The following is a 19,299-nucleotide window of genomic DNA, read 5'->3' on the forward strand; positions in this document are numbered from 1 at the left end:
ATGTAAGTAACATAATTTAGCTAAAACCTTTCAGGAAGCTCCAGGCACCATTATTAAAACCAGCAGTTCCCCTGAAAGACACCAGATTCTTTCTCGACCAAGACATTCTCTTGGACTATGTTTCAAAGACTCAGTTGGAGAGAAGCTCATATTTATAGGTTCCAACAAGGGACTGGTAACAATCAGAGAAAACATTATGATAATTAATAATGCTTTTTAATAAAATCACAGCTTTTCTGGTGACCTTGCCACCATAAGCCTGTATTTCACTAAAGAGTTATTGGACAACCTGCTGCAGGCAGTCATGGGATTGAAGCTGAGCTGAATTCTTTCTAAATTTGAATGGATATTCAGTGGTGTTGGAATTTTCCTGTAAGCAGTCCCAAATCTTCCCTTTTTATTCTTTACAACTCACTGGAATCTTGGAAAAGAAAATATGCAGGGAGAGTTTTCTCTTTCCAGTCACAGGCACCTGGTAAAAGACCAATAATGTATACGTGACAAGACAGGCATCATGATGCCACAACCCAAATGCTGGCCCTTCATGCTTGCATTCTGATATTGCATGTAAGTGAGTCACATGGTTTGCTTCATGACATTATGATGCACGTTTCATGATTTTCCCTATTGCTTGCCTCCCAGCCTTCCAGTGTTGTATAACAATTCTTTTCATCAGGCCCCCATTCCAAAAAGCCTGCCTATCTTAGTCTCTTGATAGAGCCTAAATGCTAGGTGTTTAGCCAAGGAGTTGCAGAGCATAGAAACCATGAGCACCCTGTAACCTGGTGTCCACCAGATCCATTGGATTATAGCTCCCATCATCTCCAAAGTTTGAAAGGTTGGAATTTCACATGCTGACAGCCACAGCTATGAAACCAACACTAAATGAATGTGTTATAGCTTCTTGGATAATAATCAAATTGACAGGGGACCAAGGTTGTAAATATGTAAAAACTAGACAGAGGACTACAACTAAAAAACGTATGTGAATGTGAGTGACATGATGTCAAAGAGAGTGATTGAGCACAGAGCAAACATTTTGATTTTCTTTTAAATGCACAGACCCTAATTAGTAAATAGAAGCATGGTATGCAGGTGGAGTAGGCATAAAATTAGTTTTACTCTTGTACTATTCAAACTACTTCAGGAATAGTTTCATGATCTAGCTGCATTAGCAGGTCAAGACACAAAGCCCTGTATGTAAAACTAAGGCAGCTGCACTTCTGAGTGCTGTGAAGGAGCAGGAGGCTGCTGAGAGGGGAAGATCATAAATGCAGACGCCAAGAAATCCCTTCATTGGATCCACTGGAGTCAGCAAGGATTAACTTCTGTATAAAGCACTGTGAAGAAATAACTTCTGTGCTTTGAGTTCTTTTGATGTTCAGAAGGGAGGGGGTTGGTGAACAAGTAATCAATTCTTTTAAAGCTATTTCCAGTACGTAGAAACAAAAGATGCAAACCTGGGCACAAACTCACAATAGATTAATAATTTTTCAATATCATTTCTGCAACGACCTGCACATTTGCAGATACATTGTCATGGATTTTGAGAAAACAAACACACACCTGCAGTTGGAGCCTGCAATTATGTTCCTCAAGTATTAAGAAAAAGTGACACTTCCAATGTTTCCAGCTTCTCTCACCCATATCATGCTATCCACTGGCATGTGTCCTGCACTCATATTTCAAAAACAGTGGATGATTTGGTGTGTTTATAAAACAGCAATTGCAGTTTGAAGAAATGCCACCATTGTAGCACCTCAGATGTGAAGGAACTCTACTGAAGATGCTGCAAAGGCCACTAGCTATTTAGAGCATACCTTCCAATTGGCAAAATTAATTGAACAAGTTTCATTAAGGGAAGAAATTAATGCTACTTATTTTATTGTCATTTTGTCAAGAGAATGTCTCTCTGTGGTACACATTTTGTGAGAGTCCTCAGGCATGGTTCCTAAGATTTCAAATTTACTACCAGCCCTAAAGGTTGCCTATTCCTGGTGAAGTGCAAGAGGTCATACTCAGTACTTAAAAATAGTTGTCCACATATCCTATATATTTCATCCTCATTTTATTCTGTCTGGTTTATTTGCATCTTTTTTTCCCCTGTAACTATTTGATGTTGTCATTGCTTTTAACTGTTGGGTGTCCTTACTGGCTAAACTTGAGAGACGAGTCCCGTGGTTCAAGGGCCAAGAAGTGGTTAGAAACCTAGCATTGCTCTTCCTGTAAGTTACCATGGATGGCTCTGCTATTAAAATTGCTTCATAGGAGGGAGAGAACAAAGATGGTACTTTTCATTTATTTTTCCATTATGAGTAGTAATCCCATGGCAGCTATCCCAGCTGAAAGATGAAACATTGCTTTCTGAGAGAGGGAGATGGTTAGTGACAAGCTGGCGACATGGTCTCATCCTGCACTGAAAAAACTCACAGGCAGGGAAATGATATGTTGATAAAACTTATAAGTGCCCCCTTGTCTGTCTGAAGGTCACTTTGAGTTGCCTTTGCAAAGGCCTATTGCATGTATTTTGGGTACTCAGCTCCTTAGACAATGCAGAAGGTGAATTCCAAAAGCACTTTCTTAGAAATGATATGGAAAGTAGAAACCTCAGGAGTAAACCTGCAGGAAAAGGGAACTATTAAGATGCAGTCTATTAACATTTTCCATTTTATTATGTCAGCTATGTCAGCATGTATCAACTACAAAAATAGTCTGCAAATTACTCAGTCCAGAAAAACTCTCCCCCCCCTCTATCTTTTCTCAGCTTTACAGGACGTCCTTAAATCTTTCCTAAGTATTATTCTTGCAGATCTGTTTGCTTCCCTATTTTGTTGTCTTCTATACACTACTCTGCTTCATAAGTTTTGATCAACCTACAGTACTTAGCCTGGTGCCCTCTAGAAGCACCTGGAGTACAATGGCCAGAATTTCCAGCCTAGTGGGGACCACTGTGCCTGTTTCATTGCCCTCAGATTATGCTTTAAAGTTTGTCAGAATATCTCAAAGTAAGAAAGAAGAGGCGATCCTTACTTACCTGGCACGTAATCCTTTAGGAGAAGTGGGGATACAAAGAATGGCCATTAACGTACTTCACAAAGTCAGTCCTCTCCTCTAACCTTAAATAGTTAGACTGATACACTCTTTTAGGGAAACAGTCTTTTGGTGCATGTGGTTCTTCATTTGGAGGAAACAGGTCAAGAGTGATGAGGTGCAAAGGTGGGGAGGAGCAGACAATGACAGAAAATGGATGGAGCCACATTGCTAGTATGGAATTTCCACATTTTTGGGCTGAGTTAGGGAAGGAATGTGTTTCTTTTAGTGAATCAAGCCTACTTTTTTTGGAAGTACTTGTTCTGTTTTCTATCTCAGAACAATGTTACTAATGTAACATTGTTCTGAGATAGAAAACTAATACTAATACAAACTAGAAAACTAATACTAATACAATTCTACAGTTGCAGAAGAGTCTACTTACAGTAAGAGGAAGCTGTAGGGCAGTGTTTTTCTACCTTGAAAACTTTAAGATGTGTGGACTTCAGCTCCCAGAATTCCCTAGCCAGCATGGCATAGCCTTAATCTGTATCTGGAATAGTCCCAGATAAATTAAACCTATTCATCCCTTCTCTAGAATATCCCAGAACCCATGCGTTATTTTCTTTCATGTCAGGTCCTTCTGGAAAATGCAAAGATAAACTCTAGTATCCAGAACTGTCTGCAGGGAGGAGGTCAAAAAAGTCAAAATGGTGGCCACAACCATGCAGTTGAAGCTCTGTCCCTTTTTTTGTGCATTATGATGCACATAAAAATGGTGAAGTTCTAATTGCATGGTTTTGGCCAATATCTTACTTTTTTGACTCCTCTGCAGACACCCCTGTTAGTATCAATATAAGAATTTATTTCCTTTCTCCTGTTTCTATTTCTATGTTTTCCTTGCGCTATTCTTTCTCATGCTTCAGGCAGCTTCACCCCTCACTCCACGGCCTTGTTGAACTCTCTCTTTTGCATCAGGAAACAGTTCCAGAACTTGCTGTGCCTTGGGGGCCTGTCAGAGGAAAGTGGAATGTAAATACCAAAATAATTCCATCATTCCTACTGGACAGATGGTGAAAAATTAAACCAGTCGGGCAAAAAAGGAGATAGAGCGGGAGAGAGAGGGAGGGAGAAGTTTCTTGGAACGAACATTTACTCTATACACATATGGAAGACTAATTCTTTGCTGTCAGTATATTTAAGAGTTGCAGGAATTGCTTCTAAATATTCAGGTAATACATATGCAAAAAGCAATTACTAATTGTTAATTGTCTTTTTAGCCCTTTGGGAATACTTTGCTTATCCCCCATCAGAAATAATTGAGTTACCAAATTGAGTTAGGTCACAGCCAAATAATGAGCACATTTGATTAAAGGGAGTAAACCCACTGCAGTGTCCCAAAAAGAAGAGTGTCTTATTCTCTTCCAAAAGTCTTTCATAAAATGAAATATTCTATTTCTTTGTTTAGTTCTATTTTAAACAATTAAACTATTCATTTAAGTATGTTTTAAAACAGTGTTATCATCACATTTTTAATATATTCGCTGGCATCATTTTATACTGCCACTTTCTTAGAAGAGTCATCAAAATACATACTTAAATAATGATTAAAAAGCAATACACTTAGATCCTTCCTGAACAATTTTGTTTTACCAATCTTCCTAAATGGTAGGAGTGCAAACATGATTCAGATTTCCAATGGGAATTCTAGCAGGTTGCTGCCATGGCTGGAAAACCTGGTTTCTCACTCTGCCTTGAATCTCCTGCTGGGGAGGACCCCTTAACATTCCAGCCAGTCCAATGGCCATACTGGACTGGTAGAATCAACCTGGAGCAGATGGCCCTGTAGGTACCTGGCTGAGAAGCCATACATTATAGGGATTTATAGGTCAAACCCAGCAATTTAGATTGTACTGGCAACTAATACAGAGCCCACAACTCTAGTGCTCTCTATTAGATTGTACCAGTTGCAGCTTCTGAATAGTCTTCAGAGATAACCCCCCTCACATGACCCTCTCATGTAATTTATATTATATGAGAGGTGACAAGGACTTGAGTTACTTTTGCAGGACTTCTTTTTCCAGGAAGGACTATAACTGGTATACCATCTGAAGCTGGGAAAGGCCTCCCCCTTCCACTAGCCTATTTACCAACAGCCATGAGTCTAGGGGAATCCCCAAGTTATGAACCTGCTCTTTCATGGTAAATAATATGCCATCTTGTGTCACCACTAGAGCAGATAGTGTCAGATAGTTTCTGGACAAGCAATAGCTCAGTCATGCTAGCATTCAACTTCAACTTGTTTCTCCCCATCCAGATTTTTACAGATTTCAAGCCAAGACCTCCACTGTACCACTGGAGCCTTCTGGGGTGGAGCTACTTACCTGGATATCATTAATGGTACCTGTCCTTAACTGACATATGATTTCTTATGGTGGCTTCATGTAAAAAGCAAGGGCGGGGGGGGGGGGAGAGAGAAGAATCCTGTGGCCTGCCACAATGTAGCTGACAGGTAGACCTCCCCACAACCAACTGGAAATGCTCACTGAGGTAGGAGCAAAACCAGTATAATAGGTGCCTTTCCCCCAACTACCAACCTTCATAGACAGCTTCATAGACAGGATACCACAATCAATGGTATTGCATGCACTGAGAGATATAAACAGATCAGGAAGGGCACACTCCCCTCTTCAGGTCCTGATGCAGGTCATTTACCAAAGCAGTCAGTGTGGCTATTGAATCCCTACTGAAAAGGATTCAGATAATTAAGTTCCTGGAAGATGCTTTGCAGTGGCAGCCCACAACCCTCACTATACTCACTTCTTATTTCATAAGAAGTATAATGGTTATTTAACACAGATGGATCTGGGGGGCACACCATCACCTCTTTCAAGGCTGGCAGCATTACCCTCTCTCCTAAATAAGTATAAGCTTTGATCGCTCTTCAGTCTAGCTGTTCAGATTGTCATCTGCCTCCCAAAAGAATCAGGGCAGGGATCCAGTTCACATGTGGCAGAGCTCATCCTGTACTGTCTGGTTCTTATTTGCTTTCTTGGAATCCACAGGTTTAAATGAATCCCAGATAATATTGCAAGACTACATCAGACATGGACGCGGTGGCGCTGCGGGTTAAACCGCTGAGCTGTCGATCGGAAGGTCGGCGGTTCGAAACCGCGCGGCGGGGTGAGCTCCCGTTGCTCGTCCCAGCTCCTGCTCACCTAGCAGTTCGAAAACATGCAAATGTGAGTAGATCAATAGGTACCGCTTCGGCGGGAAGGTAACGGCGTTCCGAGTCGTCATGCTGGCCACATGACCCGGAAGTGTCTATGACAACGCCGGCTCCAAGGCTTAGAAACGGAGATGAGCACCGCCCCCTAGAGTCGGACTCGACTGGACTTTACGTCAAGGGAAACCTTTACCTTTTACATCAGACATCCCCATAGATCCTGCCCATGTGGAGTCCAGTCTTGCCTCCAAATCTCACAGCAACCTGCAGATAGATCTTACTGATTACCCAATAGGGAGCTGGTTACCCTAAACACAACTGCTGGGGTCCAAAAGGACAAGAAAGTACAAGCGCTTTTCTGCCCTTACACCATTGCTTTGGCTCAGATATGGACTTGCACCTATGTTCAGTCAAGTTAATATATGGTCTTCCTCCACCAATTCTCCAGACATTTATTCTGCTGTTTCATCTACTACTGCTTCATACTCCTTGGGATTGATAAATAGGTTCAAATTCTGGATTATGCCCAAGAATATACAGTACAATGTCCTCTAGGATGGATAATATTTCTTCTACAGAGATGTTCTATAGGCATACTTGAGGGCAGTAACATCACGTCTTGGGGTAATGAATAGCAGCAGCAATACACTTATTCCAATAAACTGTGGGGTTATATTGTACCTCTTCAGCAGAGGAAAAATACCCAAAGGTCCAGAGGAAATTATATTTGCAGGACAAACCAGGAGAGAATGGCTGGGAAGTATGCATTGGATTCGTGATACTAATTCTCAGATGGAAACTGAGCTCCTAATGCCCAATATCAATTATATTGGCCTTTAACAATCCCTAATCCTTATGCAGTGTGTGTGTGTGTGTGTGTGTGTGTGTATCTTGGCAAAGTTATATTTTGCATCAACTATACCTATGCTAGGTGTTGATTTATCTTAGAAACTTCCTGTTTATTTATTTATGGATGTATCCTTTACACAGGAAAAGAGTGCCATGCTTTCATAGGGCAATGCATGATGGAAATGTAATTTGCTAAGTTCTATGCATATTTGTTCATAGTCTGTACTTTTGGTGCGGGAGCTGAAATGGTTGCTAATTATGTCATAAGCATGCTTTGCAACACTTTTCCCCAAAGGAACTGTATTTATTGCTTTATCTCTCTCTTTCAATCAACATTATCATCATGGATGTGAGGCAGATGCTTTGGTTCTTAATTTTATATTTACAATATTTTAGATTTAATTTTCCAAAATCAGAACCCCATTATTGGCAAAACAAATCCCACCAGAACGGAATTACAGGAGTAGCATTTGTAGAGCAGAATATATATTTTTTCAAAAGCGAAAGTATGAAACTGAATCAGGCAATCAGGCTGAAGGACACTCAGACACGTGCTCTGAAGTGACAGATTCCCACCAGGATGGCTTTTCAATATATGAGCTGATTTTCAGCTCATGATCATCAGTGCAGCTTGTGACAATGAATTCTTTCAGTTAATTACCAATGTCATGAATAAAGTTTTATGTATATTCAGTGACCTAAACCAAGGTGTCTGTCTCCCAAAGCAAACCTCTCAGATGGGACTCTTTTCCACCCCAAATTAGTCATACTACATTGCAACAAACCAAATCAAACCCAACAAAGCAAGAAATGAAGCATTGTGTTCTTGCAGTGGTATTCTAAGGCCTGTGATCGTATCTGTTTCACTCAGATATGACAGTTAGATGGTGAAGAAAGTCAACTTTTTAAAAAGGCCTTACTTCAGTAGGGATTTTTGCCTTTATGTATTCATATATTTATGTTCTTGTTATCAGCACGGCACCAGTAAAGACTCAGCCTCCTCCTGTGGCCATGAGCATGAAAGGGGTGAAGTTGCCCTTGGTGCGCGGCCTCTGGGCAGAGAAGGGCTCAGCATTAGTCAAAAAGACCAAATGGGAGGAAGTGCTGGAGCTCTGCTGCATAGTTTGCTTGAGGAGGTGGACACTGTGGCCTACATCCCATTATTATTATTATTAGCCTTATCATCATCTCCCCTCTCCCCAAAGCAAACCAAGATGGAAGAGATTTCAGGTAGGACATTTGCTTATAAGAAATGTCAGTTAACCCATGCTCAGACAACAGTACCAAGTGTCTTCCAATTCTTTTGGACTATAATTCCTACAATATGTGTTGGGGCTGAAGGAAACTAACATTCAAGATATTTATAAGGATTGGGTTGCATATCCCTTTGTTAATCCATATACCCATATACCGATATAGGGACTGCACACTCTACCATCAACATCCTTTCCACTTCCTGTGATCTTATTTGCATTTATTTCTTATGTTTTCAGATTGGCCAATAATCAAACCACTGGAAAGCATATGTTAGAATATTTGTGCATATTAATTAAAACATTTTAATCCAAGATAGAAATAAAACAAGACAATTAACTAGTACAGGGTAAAACCAGGATAAAATCAGTGCCATGATTGCAAAGGATTAAAAAGGTCTTTGTTTGGTGCTGGAAAAGCCCATATGTTAGATGCTAATGAGCCTTTGCTGGGAGGAAAATCCAGCCTTTTCTTCAGCAAGACTGTAAGGAAGTAAGAAAAATTCTGCTGGATCAGTCTAAAATTCAGACCAGCATTCTGGGTTTCTGCTATGACCACTTAAATGTCTATAGGCAGTGCAACAAACAGAACATAACTCAATGTTTCTCCTTCTCCTTCCTTCCCATTTCCCATTTATGTGCCCCCACAACTGGTGTTGAGAAGCTTACTGTCTCCAGTGATGGAGGGAGCATAATGTTATCTCAACTACTAGTCATTCTCTTCCTGGAATTTGCTTAATGTTCCTTTAAAGCTGTCCAAGTGGGTGACCGTTATCTTCCATCTTGCAAGAAATCCCACAGGTTAAATATGCACTGGGCAAAGAAATGCTTCTTTCAGTTTCTCCCAAATATCCTTGGACAGAGAAGGAAAATAATGCCTATCCTATCCATTTATTCCACACCTTATATAATTTTCACCATGTTTTCTAAATTTGCTTTTCTAGACTAAAAAGCCTCAAATTGTAATCTCTTCTCATAGGGAAGATGCTCCAACCTTTTCAAAATTTTGCTTACCCTTTTCTATTTCCCTTCTAGCTCAACAATATCATTTTGGAGACTCAGTACCGCGAATGATATACCCAGACGCATCTGTAGAATCTGGAGGTTTGATCAGGATGATGAAACAAGCATTGTGATGTTGTGATGCATGTTTTGTCATTTGTCCCTCCTTGCCTACTCCCCACAGATGCCCTAGGAGTAGCACCCAGAGCAGACTCTCTTATAGATACATAGGAAAAGGGTGGGCAGCCTTCCTTTGATGGCAACTGTTAGGGGAGGGGAGCTGCCAAAAAGCAGTTTATTACAGCTGAAGCAAAAGAGGGGTCCCTGCTGTCTCAGCCCATCTCTTTCTTTCTTTGTCAGCATGCTTGCTAAGAAGTTTCAGTTCCACTGAACTCAACGAAGTTGATAGGATTTCTTTATTTATTCAGTTTTAGTCTGCTATACTCAGTAGCTCATGGCTGGTAAACAATCAAGAACTAATGATAAAACATCCTTGGTAGAGTAATAAAATATAAACAATTACATGAAAACTAAGTCACATCAATGGATATAAAATAAAGAAAGAGGATAAAACAATAAATAACTAGACAGCAGTAAATGTCAGGCACATGGAAGAGGAATTATTTCTTTGATTCCTGTCCTGCCTTTTCTCCCATAGCTCAAGGAGGCTTATTTGGGATCATTTTATCTCAAGAACAACCCTGTCAGGTAGGTTAGATCCTCCAGATGGGATGAGAAAGACTCATTGGTCCCAAATCACCAAGTGAGCTTCTATGGATGAGGATGAACTTGAACCTCCATCTCTATTCCATACTAGCTGGCACCAATATGGGATGTTAATGCCTCCCACACCATCATAAATTATTGAGGCATGTGGGGAAGGGGACTGGGAAACTGGTATATTTAAATATGAACTAGTCTTATCGAAATCTGTCTATCAAAATATAGTTTAGTCCTGATAGTGATGGATTTTTGGATAGTGATGGATATGGAATTCCCCATATGTATTTTAATTTAGACATTGAAGATTGTGATAGTAAAACCTGTATATTTTTGCTCAGTTTATGGCAAACTGTGTAAAGGTTTATTCCATATATTATTCTCACTTTCTAGGAGGAGAAGCAGTTATTTAATTAAAGGAGTGCCAAGCACATTCCAGGAATCTCTTCCTGAAAAGACGTGAGGTTTTGTAAGCTGTTTGCCTATTTTATTACAAGTGGAAAAAACAAAAATATACATAGTAATAAAAGAAAATGTGAAAGCACTGTTGGGAACAGAATAATATATAATACATAGATTTTATAATGTCACCCTGGAAATGTATACTTTGCTAGTGGGTGAAAAGAACAGATTATGAAGATCTATGACTTGTCAAAACACTGTTCCAATGAACAGCTACACAATATTCTGCAGAAACCTTACCGTATTTTATTTATTATTTATTATTATTCATATTGTTGGCTTTTCTTAAATCTTCTTTTCTCTCTAATAAACATTTGCCTAAAGGAAAAATATTTCTCTCTTTTCTTTTTTAAGTAACTAAGCAAAAAAAAAAAAAAAGGCAAATGAACCAGAGATATATTTACTGTGGAACCAGATTGTGAAGGCATAGAGATAGTTTGGAAATTGGAACAACTTCTGAGGATGAGAAGTCGTGATCCTCAAATCACCTGCCTGTACCTCAAATAATTAATGAGCCACTTATTCATCAGTTTCAATATGTAGCTCCTCCATTAATATAACTATCATTCTCAGTCCCTTGAAGGGCTCATCAGACCATTTCTGTGCTTGACTCTTCCTTTTTATTACATAAATGAAGACTTTCCTACTGGTCAGCTGGCTATGAGTTCCTCTTTGAAGATGGAGTGCCACCATCCTTTTTCAAAAAGGTGGTAATCAAAGATCAAAGACACTCTGAAAAAAAATTAACCTGGCCCCAGAAAATGAAAACTGGAAGGCAGTTGCCAGCTTCTCTTTCCAGAGCAAGGTATTCAGTGACTGGTGCTGATCAACTCTCAGAGTTTTTTCGATACCATCAAGGATGCATCTTTCTGGATAGGCAATCTCAGCTGGGATATAGTCCCACTCTTATTTGGATGGCCAATTCCAGATGCTAATACCATAAAATTATTTTCCTGCAACATGCACTTGTTCTACATGGTTTTTTAAAAATGTCATCCATGATTTTTGACTTCACATAAAGCTACCAGAAAAGTCATCCACAGATACGAGGTAAGATGTAAACAGTATCGAGATAGCACCCAGCTATACCTTTCCTTTTAATCTAATTCATGTAAGCCTTAAATGGCAAATACTCTCCATTGTACAAACTAATGGGGGGGTCTAAGCCCAGAGTGACTGATAGGCAAAAGTGGATAACTTAATGACAATATCAACTCGGTGTGCAGCTACTCTGACAAAGACAAATTCTACTATGGGATCTTTAGAAAAGGAATTAAAAATAAAACTGTTAGTATTGTAGTGCCTTTTCACAGATTTCTGGTGTGATGAGAATTATATATGGTAGGGCTGTGCATGCTTCAGAAATGGTTCAGAGGAAGTACTTTGGACTTCACAAAAATATGAGAACAGCAGCACATCATTATTCAAGCAGCCTTCTCTTTTTTCAGGCTGACAAAAAGATGTTGCAGTTGTCTCAAATCCTTAAAGTAGTGGTGTCTTTCTTCAGACTCATGTGGCATCCAGAAAAACACATGGCTGCTTTAATTAGTAGCAGAGAGCTGCACTTGCCTAACATCCAAAGCACTCCTGAATAATTTTTGAAATGTGTATAGCTCCGACATAATTAAAGAGGTGGTGGCCCATCTTGGGGATGAGGTCAGTTGGCTGACTTGGGCAAGTCACTCTCAGCCTTTGGAAGAAGATAAAGACAAACCATTTCCCAAAATGTTGCCAAGAAAACTGCAGGGACCTATCCAGACATAATGCAAGAGTCAAAACTGACTTGAAGGCATAAATTAAAAAAAAATCAATAAAATTTATGACATTTTCAGTAATATTTTAATCTCAATTTTTATACCCACTACTGTGTTTTTGCCTGATGAAATGGTTTTTAGCTCTCAGTGTGATTAAGTTATAAATGATAACCAATATTGTGCTTGACTCCTGACATGATTTTGGTAGTCTTCCTTCTTGGACTTCAGAGATAACTGATTGGCCTTCGTGGGTTTTATATTTCTAAATTGCTTCAACCTGCTTAACTGCATGCTACACAAACAGGGAAAAATTGGCAGTGGCACCACTACTGCTATCTGCAGAAGCTAGACAAAGTTGTCTTACATATTAATTTTATTCTTTTTTTTTTGCAGAAGCTCATGTTCTTTTGAATTATCTCCTACTGGCACGTGTCCTGTATGGATATTGCATGTTCCCCTGATTCTTGTTTGACACCTCAAGGATGGAAGGAGAACCACTCTCTGTAGGTTGTAAAATGATTTGAAGAGCTTCTCTGTTGTTATCTGAACAAGCATTCTGTTGCTGGGGATATGCTAATATTGCTATGTATGTATAATTTTCCATGTTTTCCTTTTCTGAAGGTAAACTGACTTAAATGTAAACAAAATTATTGTATATTATGAGCAGAAGGCATCTGAAGGACCAGATGGTTCAGTTGAAAAACCAGCTGTGCCCCTTTCATACATTGGTGCAACACTTACAGAAGGGGTGGAGCTTCTGTTGCAATGGTGTGATGCTGCCTTTTTTGTTTGCCCTCCCCCTGGACACATCTAGATATGAACATGTAAGATTGCCTGTAGGATTTATTATAAATCTATGAACACAAGCTTTTTTCACATTTGTCCTCTTTGCAACAATATGTTCTTTGCACTTTCCTCTTCTGTCTCCTGCTCACTTTTCTCCTTAATCTAACATGCTTTGGCAGCTTGGCTGATTGTCAGGTGCACTGAATCCCCAGCTGCCTCTGAGAAATGATGGTACTTGATAATGTTTGCTGGTTCCCAGAGGCACTTGAGGCTTCCATCCATATGAGCAGGGATGTATTCAGGGGGATCCAAAAAATCAAGATGGTGGCCACAACCATGTGATCAAAGCCTCGCCCCTTTTTATGTGTGTCATGATGCATGGAATAAAGGGGTGGGGCTTTGATCACATGGTTGCAGCAGCCATCTTGACTTTTTTTTACCCCTTCCCTGCCCACAAGGTACATTTGAGCATCAGGTACATTTTGGTTATCACTTAAAAAAAAAACAAGCTGAAACCTTTTCATTTTAGATACCCAGCTTGCAGAACACCTGAAATACTGATTTAAGAAAAGATATTTCATTTCCCTAACCATGCTGGATGTTTCATAATGATGGCTTGTAGAAAATACCCCTGTTCATTTAAGTAACAAGTTACTCTATATGAAAAGTTTGCTATGTGATGCCAGGTACCACAAGATATGATTTCATGGAGAAAATCTTCCAAATTCTATGAGGGATGCTCCAGGCAGTAAGGAAGAGTGCCTGCAAATATTACTTTAAAATAACATTCCTAGATTAACTATTTTATGTATGGCACTCAGTTTCATTGACTTCACCAATAAGGGCTTTACCATATGTGTTGAAGGCCTAATATCCATTACAGGCTCTACTTCGCTGCCAATACCATAGGGCATGGCCCCAGTGAGAACTCACTCTTCCATTTACCTGGGATGCATGTTAAAAAGATCACAGACATGGATGCTTATCATGCTGTTAAAGTCACATTCCATCTGGCTGTGAGACAGAAATTAGGAAGGAGCATGAAGTTTTAGAAACAGGGATTTTCTTTCAGAAAGCAGACATCAGGTACAGGACTTTGAAAAGAATAACTTGGAACAAAAATAAATAAATATCATATACTAGGATGTTTTTTGAACAATTCTGTGCCATCTTAAATCATTTACTTTCAGCATGCAAAGTTTTCTGAGGTCTGTTTTAGAGATCTAAATGAATGTTTGTAACCTGACGGACAGATAAAATGGGTTAGCAAAGGCCAGATTTGATACAATTTCACCTCTGTCCTTAAATATTCCTTTAACATCTTCTTGATAATTTAAGACATTGTCTCCTCCTCTGCAAAATAAATCATTCATGTGCAATATCAGGGGAAAAAAAATCTGAGCAAGCTAAATCAATCTGTAGTTAATATTTGATAGCTTCCCTTCATGCCTTGATAACATTGCATATTTTTCCATACAAGACTAGACTAGAGAGTCTGTTTTTTTCATAGTGTGCACAAGATGATTTATACCAACCTTTTCCATTACTATTAATGGAAACAGCAAGCTACAGACACACAATTCACACAGAAAGGGAAAACAGAAAAGATTGGTGCTGGTATCAAACCATCTGTGTGGCATAAGAATATAAGTGACAATAGAATGTGCTATTCCTAGAGCAAAAATTCTGTTTCATAAGGTATTAATTATTGCTGCACTGTGGATCAGCCTCAAAAGGAGACATGCCCCTATGTCTGAGATTAAGCAGGGCAGTTCTCTGGCTATAGCAGAGGACAGGCAAAAAAGCAGGTCCAGGCTTTTTCCTCACACTGGTGATCACCTTGCAATGGAGTTTAATTAAGCTTTCTTTCAGAAATACACTTTAGGTGACAATGTCGGATTCAAGACTGTGCTTGTCCGAATAATTCCATTCTCAAGAGCATGCTGAATGTCAGACTCAGTTTTTACAGCCTAGATTTTGCTCCTTCAGTTTAAATTTTGGGGTTAGTCAAAAGGCTACCTTTGAATAAATTGACAGGAATTGTTTTAGGAATTTAGCATCAGCTGCAATAGGGTGATTTTTTTTTAAAAAAAAAGTGGCTAGGTGTTTATCTATGTGTGTTTACACACAAACAGTTTATCTTACATCCTGCCTTTTCACTGCAGCAACACTCATGGCAGTTGTTGTAAAGTAAAAGATCAAATACAAAATTATACTTAAATGTAAATGAAAATTAATTTAACCACTTCCACACCTACCTGTTGAAACATATTTCAGCAAACAGCTTAAAGGCAAAAAGAGCTGTTTCATTCCAATGTTCCATTAAAAAAAAAGCAGCTGCCACCGAAATCAGGGTGAAACGTGCTACTTTTATTGGCTTGATGGATGAACCAAGTGAAAGCTGCACATCAGAAGATGGTGAGATCAGGATAATTTTAGGGAAGGGTGGATAGAGCTTTTAAGACAGTGTTTCTCAACTTTGGGAATTTTAAGATGTGTGGACTTCAACTCCCAGAATTCCCTACCCATGGCTGGCTGGGGAATTCTGGGAGTTGAAGTCCATACATCTTAAAGTTCTCAAGGTTGAGAAATACTGTTTTAAGAGATGAAATAACTTTCTCAAAATGTAAGGCACCCATTTTTGCCACTTAATCCCTCTCCAAGCTCCAAAACCTGGGAGGGCCTTTGGGGCTCAGAAAAGCGAAACTTTTTCTATAAACTACTGCTCCTTGCTTACCCACCTCCTAGCTTTTTATTATTTTGCTTCTACTCCAGAAGGGAGAAAAATCATGGGGACATCAGTCAAATGGGGCTTGATTGGGGTTGTACCACTGCAGATACACTCAGGAGGAACTTGCCCACCCCCTTTCTCTTTCTTTTTCATCCTATTTTTCATGCATCTTCTCTAGAACATCATCTAAATCTCGGGAATAATGAAAATAAGTACAAGTAGTTCACTACAAGTACAAGCGCCGTACAAGTAGTTCAGCTAAGTGGTACACCCAGTACAGGGGTTAGTGGACCGTGGGCTTACTTAACCCCCAATGAACTCAGGGCTGTTGGGGACAAAATCTAAACCCCTTTAGGTTACTAAAGCAGGGCCTTGTACCTAACAGCCTCCAAAATGGGTTTGAGAATTCACATGACATACTTGCCCTCACATGCCCCAGTACAGCCTCTCATGCTTCACTACATTCCAGTTGTTAGGTTGCTGCATGTGACACACCACACAATTCTATAAAACTTTTGTATATTCTTGTACAAAATTGTCATTTTCCCCATTTTTCATTAGGTGATTTTTTTTTCCTAAACAGCAGTATGTAATTATGGGTACCACAGTCTCAACAAGACATTTGCTGCATTTTTATCACTGCTAAGAAGTGACCCTTGCTATGACCTTACACTACTGTGGCTATACTCAAGAATTACAACCAGCCGTGGTTTCCTCTCTGATCTTCCTGGGCAGTCTTATGACTAATTCAGGATTTGTGTTCACCTGGCTCTTTTTCCTTGCTGCAAAGTAGACAAACCCTAAATAAGTTAAAAGACAGCAGTATGCACGAAGGTATGTTTAAAGATAATAGAATAGAATGGAATCTTTATTACGGTCATTGACCAATAAAATACATAAAACAAACAGGGCTATCCCCTAGTATCAGTAGCATCAGTAACTGTTAACAACCATTTGTAGGTGAATCTTACACAAAACGTGGCAAAATTTTGTTACATTCAAAAAAATACATTTAACTTTGTTTTTTGACAGATAATGTAAATAAAAATTAGCAGAGTCCCCCAGGAATTTAAACAAAAGGGGGGTAATCAGCTGATGGTGAATATCCCTATAAAACTGACAATACAAGAGAACATGGGCCGTGGTCTCTACAGCACCCGTGTCACAGGGGCAAAGACGGGTTTCATACAGGATTTTCTTATATTTCCCCTCCAAAACAGCTGTGGGGAAGGCATTCAATTGGGCTAGTGATAGGGCTCTCCTAAATTTTGGAACAGTGATGTAATATAAATATGGAGCTGGTTTGGACAGTAAGATTTGAGTAAAATATATTACAAGAAAAGGCAGCAGTTTCTATTTGATCTTCTATATCTAAGATCCTTTGCCTTAGTAGTGATCTGGCCTGGTCTGACTCTAAGGGTAAGATGGCATCACTGGAGAAACCATAGAGGCTCAGTCTCTTTAGGATGGCTGTTTCCCAGGAAGATTTAAAATTATCTGCCAATATTAGATGGGTCAGTCCACTGGGGTTGTGATGTAATTTTAACCAGTAGGTAAAGATACGTAAGGGATGCAGTGGCGCTGCGGGTTAAACCGCTGAGCTGCTGAGCTTGCCGATTGGAAGGTCGGCGGTTCGAATTCGCGTGATGGAGTGAGCTTCCGTTGCTAGTCCCAACTCCTGCCAACCTAGCAGTTCGAAAACATGCGAATGTGAGTAGATTAATAGGTACCGCTTCAGCGGGCAGGTAACGACGTTCCGTGTAATCATGCTGGCCACATGACCACGGAAGTGTCCACGGACAAACGCCGGCTCTTCGGCTTTGAAACAGAGATGAGCACCGCCCCCTAGAGTCGGACATGACTGGACTTAATGTCAAGGGAAACCTTTACCTTTACCTAAAGATACGTAACTATTGTTCTCATTTCTTTTCCCCACCTACCTTTATCTCCTGTACCCTACTCTGTGACAAGTATGTATATACAGTATGAGTGAGTGAGTGAGAAGAACTGTCAAGTATATTAAAAGAGGGGAATGGTGCCCCTTTTTACACTACTTTCACGTAACTAACTACTGTATGTTAATCTTTGGCTGGAAGGAAGGAAATACTGTTTCTAAAATGAATTAGCAGTGAAATTTCTCAGAAACTCTCTTAATAAAGTCAACCATAGATCTTTGTGTTAATTTAAAACAACAGTTCTATTGTACAGAAGTGAGAGAGCTGAGAAGCAACATCTTCTGGACTCATTTCAGCTTGTCTTTGGGGACTTCAAAATATCATCTTTCCTTCTTGTCTTCGACATGCCTGCATGATGAGGAGACAGTATAACTAATGGTGCTGCAGGATACCTTATAACCCTTCTGTCAGTGCAGCATTTGGGACTGATGAAGTACTGGCACACTTACATGGAGAAAGAAGAATGGATCCATGCTGGGTTGCAACTAGCACATAAATCCTCATTTGTTATTGTCTCCTTTGTCACTCTTCTTTATTTTTCTTCCTTGTAAAAACCAACTATTGGGAGATTGGAAAAAAGTTGGAAAATACTCTCATGGAAAATCCAGGCTAGGATATAAAGAAACCTTGTAGATACTAAGGAAATGGAGAATTGCTGAGGTCATCAGATCATTCTCTACCCAAGAGTCTGTAACCCTCCAAGTTTGTACAGTTCATCTCCTTCTTACTTCTGTAGCTGAATTATTCTGAGGTAAAAGCTCTAGCTTTGACATTGTACTGCTCTGTCCTGAGAAGGGATATGACAACAGTCTTCAAAAATCTGAAGGGCTGTCACGTAGAAGTAGTGGACATTATCTATTTCCCCGAAGAACCAATAGGTTAAAACACCAAAGAAGAAGGATCAGGTTAGACGTTAAGAAAAACCTCTCAGCAATCAGCCAGAGGAAGAGGTTGACTTAAGGAGTGGTGAGTTCTCCTTTTCTCACAAGTTCAGAATAGATGCTGGAGGGTCATCTTTCAGAGATGCGCTGTTTGATCCTGCACCATGCAAGGAGTTAAACTAGATGACTTCTAAGGTCCTGTCCTTGTCTAAAATTCTATGATTGTATTGGATGTTGTTGCTTAAATGCACAGAAAGTTCTGGTAATATAGAATCAGTTTATTTCTATTTCAGTTAGACATGATTCAGCTGAGTTGAGATGTATGTAGGGTGAAAGTAGGGTGTGTACTATGCGTTTGTTGTACTGATGTTTTGTCAGTTTATTCCCTAAATCAGTTTGACTTGACTGTAAAAAGGGAAAGAGGCAAATAAGGCTGCAGTCTTAACACTTGACAGATACTGGTTGTGAGAATCCAGGCTATAGGTATGATGGAATACATATGAATGTTGAATGTTCCAAGAGAATTTTAGAAATAATTAGCCACCACAGGGCTATGTTTCCTTATTTTTAACACAAGGGAGAAGCTATTCACATGATGCTAGGCTGAAATAATGGAGTGTGTCTGAAAGAGTAGTACTGAAAGTTGGGTA

General features: G+C 39.6%; 1 protein-coding gene across 1 annotated transcript in view; it reads right to left on the reverse strand.

The window, feature by feature from the left end:
- Positions 1-19,299, reverse strand: part of GPC6 (glypican 6) — an 886,853-nt gene that overhangs the window by 91,598 nt on the left and 775,956 nt on the right. The window lies entirely within an intron of this gene.

The sequence above is a fragment of the Candoia aspera genome, chromosome 5 (genome assembly GCF_035149785.1).
Source record: "Candoia aspera isolate rCanAsp1 chromosome 5, rCanAsp1.hap2, whole genome shotgun sequence".
Taxonomy (NCBI): domain Eukaryota; kingdom Metazoa; phylum Chordata; class Lepidosauria; order Squamata; family Boidae; genus Candoia; species Candoia aspera.